This window comes from Psammomys obesus, unplaced genomic scaffold, assembly GCF_907164565.1.
Source record: "Psammomys obesus unplaced genomic scaffold, mPsaObe1.curated_primary_1811, whole genome shotgun sequence".
Taxonomy (NCBI): Eukaryota; Metazoa; Chordata; class Mammalia; order Rodentia; family Muridae; genus Psammomys; species Psammomys obesus.
The window spans coordinates 10,466,623-10,484,940 of record NW_026596125.1 but is presented as its reverse complement, the minus strand read 5'-3'; positions in this window follow the sequence as shown (position 1 = coordinate 10,484,940).

Here is an 18,318-nt window from a genome sequence, read left to right as displayed (position 1 = left end):
GATAGATAGATAGATAGATAGATAGATAGATAGATAGATAGATAGATGATACATACATACATACATAGATGATAACTAAAACTCAGGAAAACATAATTTTTCCCTCATAAGCTGGCAATATTAGTTAATTCATAAAGATTTTGATTGAAATACAATATGGATAATTGTTACTAGTGACCTGATATTGAGTTAAATAACTTTTTGAAAGCCTTATATGTGAGGTGGAGATAAAGATGCTTACCTAGAATAGCTGTTGTATTATAAGATATCTGTGAAGTGCCCAAAACCATACGAGTAAGTTAGGGTTTATCTCCCTCTGTTTTTACTGATCTTGTTTTTAATACAGAAATGTATTTAGAAGAAAATTGAGGCATTAACTCTTGACATTTTAATGTATTGATTTTTTTGTCTAATCCACATACTCAGTGGAGTACTACTTCTCTCCCCCCCTCTCTAAAGACTTCTGCTTTCTGTTTTGTGCCTTTATAGAACATGCTAACTTGGAAGAGAGAAATTCATACAGATGAAGAAACTGACAGCCAGAAGGATGTGGTACCTTTCTCTAGGTCACTCTGCTAGGTGATGACAATGCAGAGATTAGATTCTACTCTAATCTGAATTTCACTTTTCTATCCAACCTATTGTAGAAAACAAAGATGGCAGTCTCTACTGCTGTATTTTACCCAAAATTTCAATGAATAATAATATTATTTATAAATACTAATAATAAAATAGAAAATGGGCTATTTTACAACCTATTCTTAGTTCTTGATTTAGGTGCTTATATATTAAATCTGAGTTTCAGAGGCAGGAGACATAAATGCAAATAGCTATAGTAGATTTCAAAAACAGTGAGCACTAAACAGCTGAGTAGAAAACAAACATCTTGAAACAAGCATTGTCTTTGAAGGGTTCACCACTGGGTCCAAGAAAAATATCAGGGTCCATCCAGAACCCCCACAAATCTCAGAGTTCAAGAACATTCAGCAGGGAACAACAGAATGTCCTACATAAGCTTAATTAGAACATATAGCAGTGAATATGGAAAACAAAGCTGAGCCACCCTGAAGTCTGAGGCTTGATATGTGCTTAAAGCAGAATAAAAGAAACATAAAGGACTGTCTGCATTGTCTTCCTCTGTGGCCTGGTAAGGCTGCCCCCCATGGGGGTTGATCAAAGAGCCAGCTACTTAGTTCATGTCAGTCCCTGTTCCCCTTACTAGGGAACACACTTGGAGACTGAGCTGCCACAGGCTACATCTGTGCAAGGGTTGTAGATTATTTCCATGCATGGTCCTTGGTTGGAGTGTCAGTTTCAGAAAAGACCTCTAGGCTCAGATTTCTGATTCTGTTGCTCTAATTGTACAGCTCTTGTCCCTTCCAGGTCTTTCTATCCCCCCCTTCTTTCATAAGATTCCCTGCACTCTGCCCAAAGTTTGGCCCCTCTGCATCTGTGGGAACGCTATGGGAGGAAAAGAAGGATGAAGAGCAGGATTGAGAGGGGGCTACAGCTGAGATACAAAGTGAATAAGTTGTAATAAATAAAAATATATTAAAAATAAAAAACATAAAATAAAAAAGAAAGAAAGAAACAGAAAAAGGATTCCTGGAGAGATGAGTTCCATGAAAGTATGCATGAAGTACCTGGGTTTGCACATATGCACTTCTGAGGACAGGCGTTTAACTGTAGCACTGAAACACATACAACAGAGGTTAGAGGTTATTAGTAGGGTGGGTGGGAATGATGACATGAATTATTTGCAGAGGGATCGGTACCTACAGACTTGTGCCATCTTTAGGATCCATAATTCTTGTTGTGCACTAAGGTGGCACACAATGACTGAGGAGGTTATTTTTTAATTAAATTTGTATTTTTTATATTAATTACAGTTTATTCACTTTGTATCTCTCTTGTTCCTTCCCAATCCCACCTTCTCTCCCTCGTCTCCTCCCATGTCCCTTTCCAAGTTCACTGATAGGGAAGGTCCTCCTCCCGTTACATCTGACCCTAACTTATCAGGTCTCGTCAGGACTGGCTGCATTGTCCTCCTCTGTGGCCTAGCAAGGCTGCTCACCCCTTGGGGGAAGGGGGAGGAGGTTGATGATAATAAAAATGGCCAAAAGATGCACCACCACCTCAGGGCCTTAGGGTAAGACAGAAAATGTGTGAGGTGAAGTCTAGACGCAGGAAGAACACAGGAGTCGAGACGTAAAGGAAGACTGAACATGGGGAGTGGAAGAGCATCAGCTCAGCCAGAATGCATGAGCTGGGCGCAGCTCTACATCTCCTTTTTGCTACTGTCTTGAAGAGTTACAAGGTGGAGGGTTTTGTCTGCACTGTTGCAATTTCACTTTTTGTTTGTTTGGTTTCTTTTCCTGAAACTTCAGCGGAAAGTCAGAACTTTCCTAAATATTTGATTTTCATATTCGTGAGCCTGGCTGTGTGAAATGATCTTCAGCAATCCAAACTTAGTAGAGCAATTGCTCATGTTTCTCCCTACATAATTTTTAAGTTCTTGATGTTCCTAAAGATTAATGTAAAATACCATTTAACACCATACATTTTTAAATATTTTTACTCTAATAACCTGAATAGATTTATCTTCCCAAATTTATTTATATTGGTCCCATCCTACATCGGTCTTCAAGATTCTTGATGTTAAATATACCAGCTTCCTATATTCATATATTATAGTCATATATTTAAATTGTTCAACTTCCAAATAATAAGTTTTGCTTATATCTCAAGAAAATCTCATCTGTCTTCTAATACTGTCAGTATTTGCTTATTTCAGTTAAATATATTACAGTTAAACCAATAACTGTGATGACCCTGAGAACTTTAAATTTTGTAAGACTCAATTATTATCATCCTTGAATAATACTATATCTAGATTTCTACATTCAAATATTTAAAAATAGAATATCATGAAGAAACCGTCCTAATTTCTTCTGCTGGCCAATTTCCTTAATACTCTTTTGCTGTTAATTCTCACAAATTTTGGCTTTAAACTACAGGTTTGGGAAAGTAGAGATAGGAGGACATGGGACCAGGAAGGCCACCATGTCTGAGTGAATCACTGAGCTCCAGGTTCAGTGAAAAACATTATCTCTAAAACTTATGCTGGAGACTGATTGTGAAAGAAACATAACACAGGCCTTAAGCTTTCTTGATTACCTTTGAAATATTCCTGTCTTTGCATGATACAAATTCTTTGAACTTAACCCCTATCCCTAGGCATCTTTCTACAAAGAAATCATAATTCCTTAAATGCCTTTATCTGCATGGCAACCATCTGGAAATTTCCCTTTATTTATGGGTAGATAGTGTAAGATAGAATCAAACTTTTATGCCTGATGATAACAGATCCTTCAGTGCCTCTTGCCAGGTTCTTGTCAGTTACATAAATTGAAGAATTGGAGAACCCAGAGTTCAAAAACCGATCAACATGGGGATATCTTCTGGAATAGAAATTGATGGAGAAGGGGTTGTTGATATAAATATATAAATATAAGCATACCAAAAATTCACATCTGGAAAGAGATTTAAGCCATATATATCCATCACTGAGCTTCGCCAACCTCTCTAGCACATATGTTCAACTTTTGTCTTGCAGGTTAACATGATAGGAATGGATGTTTTAATGCTCTGAAAATCAATTTGAAGTTAATAACCTGAGACTTGACCAAATCTATAGAAATTACTGAAATCAGCACCTTGATGCTCATTTCACACAGAAAGTATAAGAAATTAGACAGGGAACTCATTATTGATTATTGTCTGCTGCTAAATCTTCAGCTGTGTTCTGAGAAGCATGCTTTCCCAACTAGGCTCATTCTTTTTTTTTTTTTTTAATGTTTTCTGTCTCTCCCTGCCTCTTATACTTCTATTCACCACTCCAAAGAAATGAACAAAATAGAAATTAACAAATAAAACCACAATCCTCTATATTTGACCACCTAATTTTAATTTTAAATTTTTACCAATGTATTTATTAATATAAATTTGAACAAATCGAGCAAAAAATGTCTAAAGACTTGAACTTGTGAAATTTCTAAAGACTTGAACTTGTAAATACCATCTCCAATGGCTTATTTGCACTAGGGAGGCCACAGATCCAGCAGTTGTTTTGTCCAAAAGTCTGCATGTATTAGCCTTCCCAATCTGGCACTGAAATATTCCTAGAGAGATGCTGGTCTTAAGTCTCCATTGGAATAGTGAAAAGCTGGCTGTAGTATCAGTAAAGGAGTGTCAGAGTGATAGTGTAGATGAGAGGGAATGAATGCAAGCAGGCAAACCTTCCTGAGTATCCTTTTATCTGGACGGCCACCAGAAAGGGCCACCTTCAAATTATCTGATCAAGAAGATCCCGAGCAGGAGCTCCCAGCTGCTTGTGTTTTAGTTAATTCCAGATGAAGTCAAATTGGCAACCAAAATTAGTCATTACTATACACAGTTTATGATATATATTCTGCCTTCGAACCACAGTTCCACCAATTTCTACAGCCTGGGCAAATCTACTGAACATGGTGGGGACTAAAATATTAAAGATGCAGTGAAACTAATGTCACCTATTTTCATTTAGCTGTATTCTGAAATGTTGCATTCATAAAGGCTGGGAATAAGAGCGGTGCCTAAACAAGTAAGAAAAGACAATGGTCAAAGGCCAGAGGGCTTCTTCTAAGGAGGAAGATTAATTCTAGTGATCTACTGAACAGCATTTTTATTATATATAATGCCTATGCATATTTTTAAATAGAAGAAAGTAAGGATTTAAATGTTTTCAGTACAAGAAAGTAAGAATACGATGTAATAGCTATGCTAATTAGCCTGATTTAATCACTCATTCCACTTTAAACATTTTTGGTACACCATTAAATACACAATTCTGACTTTCCATTAAAATTGAAATTCTGTTTTCTTCCTAGTTCTCCCCTCATTCCCAGAATATATTAGGAACCCAAAGTGTTTTCCGTGGAGCTCTGTCTCTATCCTGTGCATTACCCAGTACAAGCCTGTGCCATCTGGGAAAGTGGAGCACCAGGGAGTTGGCAGCGCTTCCATTGCTTCATGCTTGTTACTGTCTCAATGAGGACAGGGCAGCTTGGTTGTTAATGCTCAATTCAATTCATTGTCTCCAGACTTGGAGACTTGACACCAACCTTGCAGAATGTTACAGGAAACTTTTCTAACCCAAATATTTTAAATAAGCACATTAAGGAATTGAGTTAAACTGACTACCCTGTCCCCTGTTACTTAGTCCTGAGGAAGGGTTAAGAATGACTTTCTATGACAAAAGAAAAATGTGAAATAAATATAGCACTCATAAATTTTCAATTTAACAACTACCATGTTCCAACAAACCAATTATTCAACATACGTACTTCCTAGAGTCATGGAGTCCTATGGGAGTAAGAATAATGTACCCCTATAAATTTCCTAACATTACCAACTGCTATCAGCTGGGTGTAATGACATCAAGGATTCTAAGATGGGGAAGCTATCCTAGATTATCCATGTAGGACCAATGTCATCACATGTGATCTTTATTTACATTTTTAATGTTTACTTTGTTTGGGGGATGGTGGGGCATCTACATTTGAGTCCAGAAAAGGACTGGATCCCTCAAATTGTAATTACAGATAGTTGTAGTGTGCTGAAAACAGAACTTGGGTCCACTGTAAGAGCAATATACACATGACCACAGAGCCATATCTCCAGCTTCATTACAAGGGTTCTTAAATGTGTAAGACAGAAGCATAGGAGGACAGGAACAGGACTATAACAAGAAGGATCTGACCCATAATTTGTGGTTTTGCAATTAGAAGGGAACATGTATTCTGGAATGTAAATGACCCATAGAAGCTGGAAAGGATTGGTAGCTTCAAAAAAGCAATATAGTTATTCTAATATCTTTCTCCACCACCTGCCTGACACATGCAACAGACTTCCATTCTACAGAATTTTGAAATGATAGATGTATGTATGATTCCACTCAGGTGGTGGTATTTATAGCAGACATATTAAATTCATGTAGGCTTTTTATATATGTACTTTATTTGATTCTCAAAAAGTTCAAATAACTTGGTTGTTATTAACTATATTTATGAAATTAGTTATAAAATGTTCAGAAAGAATAAATGATTATGTTGCTCTCGTTTTTTATACTCTCTATTTTATTTGGGTGTTTAGGCCACTACCTCACTTCCACCAACCCTTTAATCCTAGGAAAGATCAAGATTACTGGGGAGAGGGGGCTGCAGACGCCTCTTTACTTGTCCTGGCTGTAGAGGGTTGATGGGTTCTTTTGATCCTATACTTATTCTCCATCAACATCAAATGCAGCAAGCAGTCTCCTCCAAGCAACTGCACTGAAATGTTTCCCTAATGTTTTTCTCCATCTATCTTCAAGTGACCACACTGTCAGTTTCTGGTCTCTCCAAACTGCCACACTTCCTCTTTTTGGGCTCTCAAGGACCCTAGACCACGCCCCTTCTTGTGCTGAATGAAGTAGGTACCAGTTGGATAGTGGTAAGCTCATAGGAGGCGGTTATCAGCTGTGGGCAAACTGGAGCCCAAGCTGAAAACCCACATGGGATTAAAACAAAAATATAGACATAACATAAGAACATCACAGCAAGATGGCCATCTATAAAGTCAGATGCCTCCAAATGCAAAGTTTTCCTGAACCTTATCTTTGCTCTCTCCTTTCTCTGTAACTGTTGTGAATAAGCTATTATAAACAGACTAAGACACCTGACCTCAAAAACACATACATTCAATCAGTAATCAGAAGTCATAATTTCTTGTCTCCTCGTAAGCAATTTTCATGTGAAAGAAAGTATTCATGAAAATTACCTTTGATTATATTCTACTGGGACACAAAAATGACCATGGTTGCATTGGAGCATTCTGTTTTCCTGCTTCCTGACCTCTCAGCCTTTACCACAGTAAGCTCATGACACTGAAGGACTTACCCATATGCTTAGAAAGAAAAAAAATCTGCGGCTAACAGAACCTTATTATGGAGAAGGTAAGCAGTTATTCCAAACAACATTTACCCTACTTTCATGTGCCAAATCATGTCATCTGCTGAGTCTTGTCTGTTCTTTTCACCAATTGGAAATAATAATCCAAATCCTCAGAACTCTCTGGTCTAAATAATGAGGAGGACAGTAAATGATCTAAATGTGCTGCATATTGCTCTGGAGGAAAACATGCCTTAGCAGAATAGTTAGTGAAACCTTTACTCAGTTACCCTTCAAGGATGAACCTCTCAACTTCCACTCCTCACCTTTCCCCACAGGAAAGGCTCTGCCACCATTATCTAGCCACAAATCTATGTTTCTATTGCCCTGTATAGATCTTTTCTGTACATGTAGCAATTTCTACATTATTGCACTCTGCCTTCTGATATTTTTTTAGCAAATATTCATTGCAAGAAATAAAAAAGAATTTATTCTCTCAATTTTTTTCTTGTGTTGAGCTGATAAAAGACTTGCCTTCATAGGAAACAGCTGCCTCTACCGACAGCCAGCAGAGCAGAGTCCCAGATGCCAGGGCAGAGTGAGTCAGCAGGCAGCTCCTCTTAGATCCTCTGAGGCAGCCAAGATTTAAGGCTTTGGGAACTGTTCCAGTGACTTACCTACCGTAAACAGCATTAGTGAAATGGCAATAAGCATGCTAATATATCAAATTAATAATTATCATGTGCTTTAATGTATGTATTATATAGTATACATCATACAAAGACTCAGTTTATATATTTATTTATCATCTCATAACAACAAATATATATCAACACCCACTTTCTTCTCTAGAAGAGAAAACAGGTACTTCAAGATATTAACTCTATCAGGAGATCACATGTGGATGAATGTTTTGTTCATGAGCAAGTGTGTTTTAAAGGGTGTTAGGAAGATATGGAATGTATGGCTGGCTGGTGTTCACTAATTTCCTTGATTTTTTTCCTGTCTGACTTTATCTGAACCCATAACCATTACTGTGATTTACAAGAAAGGGGCTTTGGAAGGTACAAGGAGATTCATGAACAAAATGACAGACACACCTCTAAACTTGCTCTTATGGATAAATGTGAAGCTATTCTGATATGTAGACTCAAATAGAAAGGAAGGGAAATGGGAGAAGATTAGAGGGACACCAAAAGAGAACATTGAATTCCCCTGGAAGTGGAGTAACAAGAGGATGTGAACCTCTATGTCAGTGATGACAATTGAGTCTGAGACCTCTGGAAGAGTAGACAGTACGCTTAACCACTGAGACATTCTCTGGCTTCGGAGAGAGAAAAATATTTTCAAGAGTTGGATCAGGTTTTATTCGGAAGAAGAGTTGGAGGTAGAAAGGGATAGGAGAAGGTAAGTGAGGAGAGGAAATGATCAAAGTACTTTATGTATGTCTGAAATTGTGAAAGAATAATTTATAAAAGGACATAACCATTTTCAGATCAATACCTTTCTGGGTTTGTTTTTTCTCCAAAAATACTTGGGTCTTCATAGCTTCATAACACACACACACACACACACACACACACACACACACACACACACTTCTTTCAAGTCTTGACTTACATGTTAACTTAGCAGTGAAATATTTCCAAAGTGCTACATACCACCCAATCTTAGTACACCTTTCACTCCTACTAGTTTCTTCCATCTTCCAGGGTTCACCCTTCATAGACATACTAACGATTATTTGATCAAGTATCCTCTGAGACAAGGAACCTTTTAAAAATAATTGTTTTCATAAAACTCAGGAGACAGTAAAATTTAAGTTATACAACTTGTACCCAGATACTTTGGTTCTGTTGCTATGCTTGTGGAGCTCCTGTCCTCTTCAGGTCTTACTATCTCCCCCTTCTTTCCTAAGATTCCCTGTACTCTGCCCTAAGTTTGTTTATGAGTCTCATTATCTGCTTTTCTTCAAAGCACAGGGGTCTTTTCTGAGACTGATACTCCAACCAAGGACCACATATGGAGATAACCTAGGACCCCTGCTTAGATGTAGCCCATGGCAGTTCAGTATTCAAGTGGGTTCCCTAGTAAAGGCAACAGGGACTGTCTCTGACATGAACTCAGTGGCTAGCTCATTGACGGCCTCCCCTGGATGGTGGGGCAACCTTGCCAAGCCACAGAGGAAGACAATGCACCCAGTTCCAATGAGACCAGATAAGCTAGAGTCAGATGGAAGGAGAGGAGGACCTCCCCTATCCATGGACTTAGAGAGGGGCAAGGGAGGAGATGAGGAAGGGAGAGTAGAATTGAGAGGGGAGGAGGGAGGAGGCTACAGCTGGAATACAAAGTGAATAAACTGTAATTAATATAAAAAATAAAAATTTAATTAATAAAAACTTATACTAACTTCATATTTGGAAGGAATCAAAATGTATATAGGAAAGAATATAACATAAAATACATGACAGATGACTAAAATACATTTTTAAGAGTTAATATCAACACAAGGAAGTATCATTAAGTAAGTATACTGATAATAAAGCATTGGCAAAGTTGATAAGGTAAAATTATTGAGCTTTCATGATGGTATTGTTTAAGAAGTTAGGAAAACACTTTGTTAAGCAGCACAGTGACAATGATTCCAACCAAGAACTAGAGATGATTAACAAATAATACAAACAGTATTTCTGAAGTACCCTTACTAACTCACTAATGGATCAGTTCTTTAGTCTTCATAAAATATATCTAAACAAGGAAGAAGAGAAACCCACAGAAAATAACTGAAAGATAAATTAAAAGAACGAGAGAAGCACAGTGGCATCTACATACAGGAGACAACTCTAGCACTATACAGTAATCCATACCAACGCATAATAGTCTAAGCTAGTAGATTCAACAGTTTATCTTTCATCCTGTCATCCTATATCCTCCCCCCTTTTTTAATCATTACCTCTCTTCTTTCCTTTCCCCCTAACACTAGCTAAGATAGGACGATAAGAGGAAAAGTATAGAGGGGAAAAAGAGATCTCTGATTCTAACCTTTAATTTGTTTCCTCCCTTACCATGACCAATCCATAACCAACACATGACCGAAAACACCCACTCCAACTCTCGGGAATGAGGGTGTATTGCTCTTAAAATTATTTTTTGCTGCCTGAGGGTAAAGTCATCTTTTGAGTACCCTTAAAAATTTTAGGATATTGGCCAAGCACTAGAAAAGCTAGCTGTATCTTTTTCTGTCCAGTCCCTGTGTTTTTGTATAGTCTTTGTTTAGTTTTGTTTGTTTGTTTTTGTTTTTCTCTAGTCTCTGTGTTTGCAGTCCAGTCTATGTGTTTTCTGCCCAGTCTCTGTGGGATGATCATTTAGGCGAGCCCTTTTGAAGTTGACCTTGATGTGGATTCTTGAAGAAACAGTAACTGAGGCAGTTTCTGAAGCTAGGCTACTTGCTTTATCTTCATTGTTATCTGGTCTTTTGCTCTGAAAATAAACACATTTGTAAAGGTAATGTTATAGGTACCCGAGATCATTAATATTTAGTTTTGACCATCCTGCCGGCCTGTCACCTCCTCGCTGACCAAAGGATAATGGCTCATGGTTTCTTTCGGGGTTTTTGTTTGTTTGTTTCATTTTGTTTTGTTTTGTTTCTTGCAGGACCAAGAGCTGACAGGCCCCTCCATTCAACAAGTTGGTGTAACCATTTTAATATCTAAGAAAGTAGACTTCAAACTAAACCTAAAGATTGGGGAAAACACTGCATACTCATCAAAAGAAAAATCTACTAAGGCGACATTTCTATTCTTAACATAAATGTCTCAAACAAAAGGGAAGTCAAATTTGTAACAGAGATACTACTACAGCTTAAATCACAAATTGACACTCACATGCTCATAGTATGAGACTTCAATACCCCACTTTCACCAAGAAACAGGTCATACAGACAAAAACAGAACAGAGAAATGCTGGAGCTAAAAAGGACATTATAAACCAAGTGAACCTAACATACATGTACAGAACATTTTATCCAAACATAAAAGAATATGAATTACTCTCTTTACCTCATGGAACTTCATTCAAAATTGACCACATACTTGAATACATACCACATTTCAACAGATACCAAAAAAAATTAAATAATTCCATGAATCCTCAGGTTAAACTGATTTAAAACTTGTTAAAACTGGATTTCAACAACAGAAACAACAGAAAGCTTGTTAACTCATGAAACTGAACAACTCTCTACCGAATGAAAAATGAATCAAGATAGAAATTTTTAAAAATAAGCAATTTCTAGAATTCAATAAAAATGAATGTGCAATATACTCAAACTCATGGTCACAATAAAATAAATTATTCTAAGAGAGGCAAGTTCATAGCACTAAGTGCCTACATTAAAAAAAAAAAACTGGAGAGATCTCATATAAGCAACTTACTAGCTCACCTGAAAGCTCTAAAATAAAAACAAGTAAGCATGCCCAAGAAATTAGATGGCAAGAAATAATTGAACTCAACATCAATTTATTTTTTTTAAAAAGAACAGTATGGAGAATCAAGAAGCAAAGAGCTAATTCTTTGAGAAAAATCAACAAGATAGGCCAACAAAAATTAATAAAATCATAAATGAAAAGAGGGACATAACAATAGAAACTAAGGAAATCCAAAGAATCAGTAGGTCATACTTTAAAACTGGTACTCTACCACATCAGAAAATTTATAAGAAATTACTAATATTCTAAATAGGTACCACATAACAAAGTTAAATTAAAAAAAAATTTAAATAGATCTATAACACCCAGGAAAGTAAAAGCAGTCATTAAAAGTCCCTACCTCCCCTGAAAACAAAACAAAACAAAAAGCCCATAGCCAGATAATTTTAGAACAGATTCTACCAGACTTTCATAGAATTAATGCAATATTCCTCAAACTGTTCCACTAAATAGAAATAGAGGGAGCATTGTTCAATTCATTTTATGATACTATAGTTACCCAATACTCAAACCATGTGAAGACCCAATAAAGGACCAATTTTCTTTATGAATAGAGATGGCAATATTTTCAATGAAATACCTCGAAAGGGAATCCAAGAACACATCAAAGAGATCATCTATCATAATCAAGTAGGCTCCATCCCAGAGATGCAGGGATGGTTCAGTAGAGGAAAATCAATAAATGTAATCTATCATATTAACAAACTGGGTTGCCTTATCCAGCCTGAGTATGAGTGTTTGTGCCTAGTCTCATTGCATCTTATTAAGCTGTGTTCATTTGATGTCCCTGGGAGACTTGCTCTTTTCTGAAGGGAAACTGAGGAGCAGTGAATCTCAAAGAGAGGGGAGGTAGTGGGAAAGGACTGGGAGGAATGGAGGAAGGGAAAACTGCAGATGGAATGTATTGGGTGAAAGAAGAAAAATAAATTAAAAAAAGATCATTATTCCCGGTGATATTTAGCTACATTCATATATCAGTGCCTTATTCAGTTGTCATCAGCAATGCTTCCTTTGGCAGCAGACAGGAACATATGCAGAGACTCTCAAAGAGTCATTTTGTGGAAAGAGAGTCTAAATGGGAGGTCTTGAAAAATTCCTCCCTTCAGAGCTCAGGGAAGCCCACGTGTGAAGGTTTAAATAAGTATGCCCCCCCGACTCATGTGTTTGAAAGCTTGGCCCGAAGGAAGTGGCACTATTGGGAGGTGAGTCCTTATTGGACAAAATGTAGCCTTGTTGAAGAAAGTGTGTCAGTGTAGGACTGGACTTTGAGGTCTCCTATATGCTCAAGCTGCCTTTGGATCAAGAAGTAGAACTCTCAGCTTCTTCTCCAGCATCATGTCTACCTGGATGCTGCCATGCTTCTTGCCATGATGATAATGGACTAACCTCTGAAAGTATAAGCCAGCCCCAATTAAATGGTTTCTTTTATAAAAGTTGTCATGATCATGGTGTCTCTTCACAGCAATGAAGCCCAAACTAAGACACCACGGTAGAGGAGGCAGAAAGGTGTAAGAGCCAGAGGGGATGAAGGACACCGGGAAAGCAGAGTCTTCTGATTCAGCTAAGCAAGGAATATCTGAACCCACAGACACTGAAGCAGCAAGCACTAGGCCTACGTGGTCTGTACCAGGTCCTTTCCATGTACTTTATAACCATTAGCTTAAAAATTTTATGAGACTCCTGAGTGTAAAAATGAGTGGGTCTCTGTTTCTTGAGCCTGTCCTTTGGACAATTTTTCTTCTATTGGATTGTCTTGTCCAACTTCAGTATGAGTTTTTGCTTTATCTTATATTTTATTTTGTCATTGTCTTATTAGAGTTTCTATTGTTGTAAAGAGACAATATGACCATGGCAACTCTTATACTGGAAAACATTTAATTGGGAGTGATTTATAATTCATTACTGTCATGGCAGGAAGCATGGTTGCATGCAGGCAGACGTGGTGCTAGAGAGGTAGCTGAGATGATCTGGATCAGCAGACAGTAGGAAGAACATTCACACTAGGTCTGTCTTGAACATTCTAGATCTGAAAGCCTGTCCCCAGTGACAAACATCCTCCAACAAAGCCACACCTACTACAGCAAGAAGCTTTCCTCCTAATAGTGCCACTCCCTATGACTCTATGTGGATCATTTCCTTCCATACCACCACAGTCATATTTGATTATTTTCTCATAGAGGCTTGTGCTTTTCTAATGAGAGAAAGAAAAGGTAGTGGATGGAGATGGGAGGAGAGGAGAGGAAACTGTTATTAGGATAAATTGTATGAGAAAAGAATCTATTTTCAATAAAAGGCAAAGAAGCAAAAATAATAGAAAGAAATTAAAAGAAAGAAAGAAAATTGAAAGTCACACATTTAGAGGGGAAAATGGACAAACCTTTGACTTTATAAGTATTCTTGGAAGCAATAGTTAGTGGGTTAACATTTAAATGTTTCTTACGGAAATATCCATCAGTTTATTCTGACAGGAAAACAAGAGGGAGGTAAAGAGAGATGAAGACTGAAAGAACAAGCAGTCTTCACAAAGTGGAGGAGGTCATGTAAACACAATGGAAAAAGAGAGGATGCCATGTGTGAAAGCAGACATGTGAGGAAGAGGCTCACATGTTAGAGAATAGTAAGGATGTCCATGCACAGCAGTGGGCTGCCTTGAAGCAGACAATGAAAAAACGGAGCTGACAGAGAGGTCAGAGACAGGGCTTACAAACCTATGCACTTGATACTGTATCAGAGAGAATATTTGTACATACACTGTTTACATATTTTCATTTTTAAAAGCCATCTAAACAATGCCCCGAAATAAGAAAAAATTACAAGATGGGTTTTCCTTCTTTTTCTTTTTTTTTTTTTTTGAGGGAATCTAGCAATTTTCAGGATGAAGAACAGATCTCCCTCTTTCAGCAGCCATTAGTCGCCTGTCGCTGTTCATCTAGTGGTGAGACTTCTGTCATCTATGCTGGATGCCAACTGGTGTTGTCACTGAGCAGGCTCATCTCATAAGACGCGGAGCCACAGAGAGACCCCGCTCTACCCAAATCTGAATGCAAAATTATCAGATTTTTGGATAATTGCCTCATTTTTAAAGTTAAGAAACCATGAAACCCATCACAAATGATAAGGTAGGTGGTGAAACTCAAATTGGTGACATCAGTGATCTCTTAGTGCTGGAGAGAGAGTAGCTGGAGTTCAAATATTGCCAAGAGGTGCTACACAAATTCCCTGAGATTTCAGCTGATATGACAGAAGAGCTGTCCTCACAGGTGAGGACACTCACCAGGAATAAGTGAAATGGATCCACAGAAGGTGAAGCTAATCTTGAGAGGATAAAGCTTTTCTGCTGCAATATGACCTGCCTGACAAGGAAATATGTACATCTCTGCAAGAGGAAAACATCACCAATATCCCTGACTTTCTGTGCATAACATGAGCATGGATGGACATACATTGATACACAACAAAACGAGTCCTAGTTGGCAATGGAGTCAGTGAAAAGACTAAAGATGGGAACACGGAGAGAAAGCAGACTTTTCAGACAATAACTTCAAGATAATAGTAATAGATACACTCAAGTAAGAAGGAAGAAAGTTTTAGAAAACACCGAGTATATGAAAAGGTGATAAAATAAAAAAATTATAGAAAAATACACTGATGATTATGCTTAAATATTGTCTATGTCAGAAAATCAGACTATAAACACGAATTGTGTTTAAAAGATTTACAAATATAGATTCAGTCAAGGGAAAAATATTAATACATGGTCATCTTTTTTCCTAACAAAAGATTCATGAAGCTAGAAAAGCCTCAAACAGTTAAAAGAAAAACTCCATCTAGTTAAATTGTATATAAATTCATCTAGTTAAACTAGATGAATTTAAACTAGTTAAACTCCATCTAGTTAAATTGTATATAAAAAATTTCAAAGAAAATGGTAATAAGTTGAGAGATTCCGGAAGTCATTGGATGTGGTGGAGGGAATGTATTACCTTCAAGAAAACAATAACAGGCTTATGCCTAATGATATCAATGATTAAAAACACAGTCTAATTTAACTACTTGTTTGAAACATGGAGAAGGGAAAGGTAACAGTGTACCACTGTGAATTTCATCCCAATGAAAACATACCATGAGAGCCAAAGTTGTGTTTTAAGCTGTAAGCTTTAATTATTGTGCCTAATAGAGCTATGAAACAAAAATGTCCCTTTGCCCAAGGACAGATACCTCCTGAAACACTGGAGGCTGTTTATGGGAGATAGCAAGCCACCGCTCGCTTCTTGTTGAGCAAACCAAGGCTGTTTGACTCCACTGGGCTAGATGTCCTTGAACACATGTAGGCAGGAAGCACATGGGCAGGAAATATGGCAGGATGTGTGCCTGCCCCTGATTGGCTGTAAGCTGAAGGAATTCAGGCAGAAAGTACATCAGAGTACATGCTTGTCCATGATTGGTCCTCATAGAAAATGTGGTGACCTTATGGGTATGCTTTATAAGCCTCTACAAAATGTGACTCGTTGCCATTTTCTAGGAACCCTGGAATGGTCCTGGACAAAGACCACCATCCTGGCCAATATTCAATTAAAGAACGTTTGCTTCAAATTTGGCTCAAAAATTGTGGAACTGGTCTTTCTCTCAAGATTCTCGGGTTTAACACAATCGCCAAACCCACAGAAAATCAGATATTTCAGTCTGAGGTCTCAGTAGATCTTCCAGGCTTTTCTACCTTTCCTTTCACTCACAGGGGAAGCTGTTGCACGTCATAGACTCAGACAAGAGAGCTTTCTTAGGCTAGTGAGAAGGCTGTGAAGACAAACCAAATTTTGAGGCTTGGTCTGCTGGTTCTTACCAGCATCTGAGAGAACACGAGTTGCATTCCTAAAGCAACAGGGCAGTATCGCAGCACCTTCTGGGCTATTGGATCAACTGGTAACATACTGGTTCTCAAATGACTTAATGACTTACACGCTTGAAGAAAAGTTTAAGGAGATTTGAAATATTAATTCTCCTTCACAACTGCAGCTGGTCCTAAACAGATGTCCTCATCTGCCACAGATTTGAGAGTGCCTCTGTCTGAGTTTCTGGAGGTTTAAGGCATTTCCTGGGAAAGGGTGAGACTCAGAAGCACATTCTTTTCCTTGGGCCTTTCTCTGGGTATAGTTTGAGTGTTTACAAAACAAACAGGCATTTCTGCCTCCAAACTATCCCAGCATCCTTAGCAATTCCTGGTCATAATAGGGCTTGGCACTACTACTTGCCTGATAATTTCAGGTGACCTAAATTTTGGACAGAAGACATAGTTTGTTCTTCACTGGCACTGTTGATATCTAGACGTGAAGACACTTGAACGTACACACAACATGAGCTTCCTCAGCAGGTTCTCTGCATTATAAGACAGTCATGAAGGAAGCCAGTTTTACAGATACTCTGCCAGTCTATGCTTCCACAACATAATGAAAACACCTGCTACAGTCTCCTCCCAGGAAGAAAATGACTTGACTGTCTCAGTTCTCTGACTCAGAGTATTGGAGCAGTGGAACAACAGGCAGGAAAGCTGCAGTGTTTGCAATTTTTCACAGAATGCCAGAGCGAGTTACTTTCTCTCATCTAACAAGCTACACACAAGGGATGCAGAGATGTGAGATGTTTGCCACTGGAGTCAGCCTTCCCTGTAAGGCCTTGTCTCTTTGTGACGTTGCTGGGTTCCTGCTTGGCTTCCAAGATGTGATCTGCTATTTACCAACGTGCATCATCGTGACTAAAGTGAAAAGGAAATCAATGAGCTGTCCGGGCAACATATCATGCTAATGATATTTGTCTCCTGTTTCACCCACCTCCTCATACTGCAGGCTCTGTAGAATTGTTTCCACTCCTGTTCCTTCCTCACTGCTCTCAGTATGTGGTAAGCAATGGCACCAAGCTTGCCTGTTCTGACTTATTGTGTATTTCTTCATCCTTGCTATACATTGCATTCAGCATGGCATTTATGGAAGCAGAAATACTCCAAGGAGATGGAATTTATGCAGTACTAACATAATCCTTGCATCTTCCAACATCGCTTTGGAGGAGGCATTTTGTACTTCAGAACAGCTACTCAAACAGGAAGGAGTTAAATGAAAATATATTCAGTGTCCCCTCCAGCTAACTAATTTTGCTATACTATGATCAAAGGCATTTCAGGGATGTTTAATTTGCTTAAGATGTTTCAAAGAGAAAAACATTTCTTATCTAACCATGAAGCTTTCTAGAGTAAGAAACTTCAGTCTCATTGTACCACTTGGTCACATCCCTTGCATGGATCAGATTTTAACTGCCGATTTATGAATGAACTTGGGTAAGCTTAATCAGCTCATTTTACCACCCTCACATGATGAAAAACCATTGAATCAGGTCAATACCATATCAAATATGGAGTGAGAGGTGTAATAGGTAAGTGAAGCTAGTTAAACTTACACTTCATTATCTACAAATGAAAGCTTTTATCTACCTTGTAAGATTTCCATAAAGATTATATGAGATGATGTGCTGTGTACAAATTACATATCACAGTGTCCAAGCAAATTAGACTTGTAACATAGCTAACTTGATGCTTGCTCTTTTTGGGTTTTAAAAACAGCTGAAAGATCAGTAATTGTATGAATACAAAACAATATTGATATTTGCCAAGACAAGCAGGACATTAATGATCCTTCTCTCTTTCAGCAACCAACTATCATTGACAAGACTGTCAAAACACTGATTTCTAAATTCCCCAAATACGATGAAATAGGTGAACACTTAGTCTGCAGGTCTACTATCACTGTAAGCATGTTGTGAAGAATTAAAATTCAAAGAGGGTTAATATTTTGTGAAACATTATTGGGCACGACAGA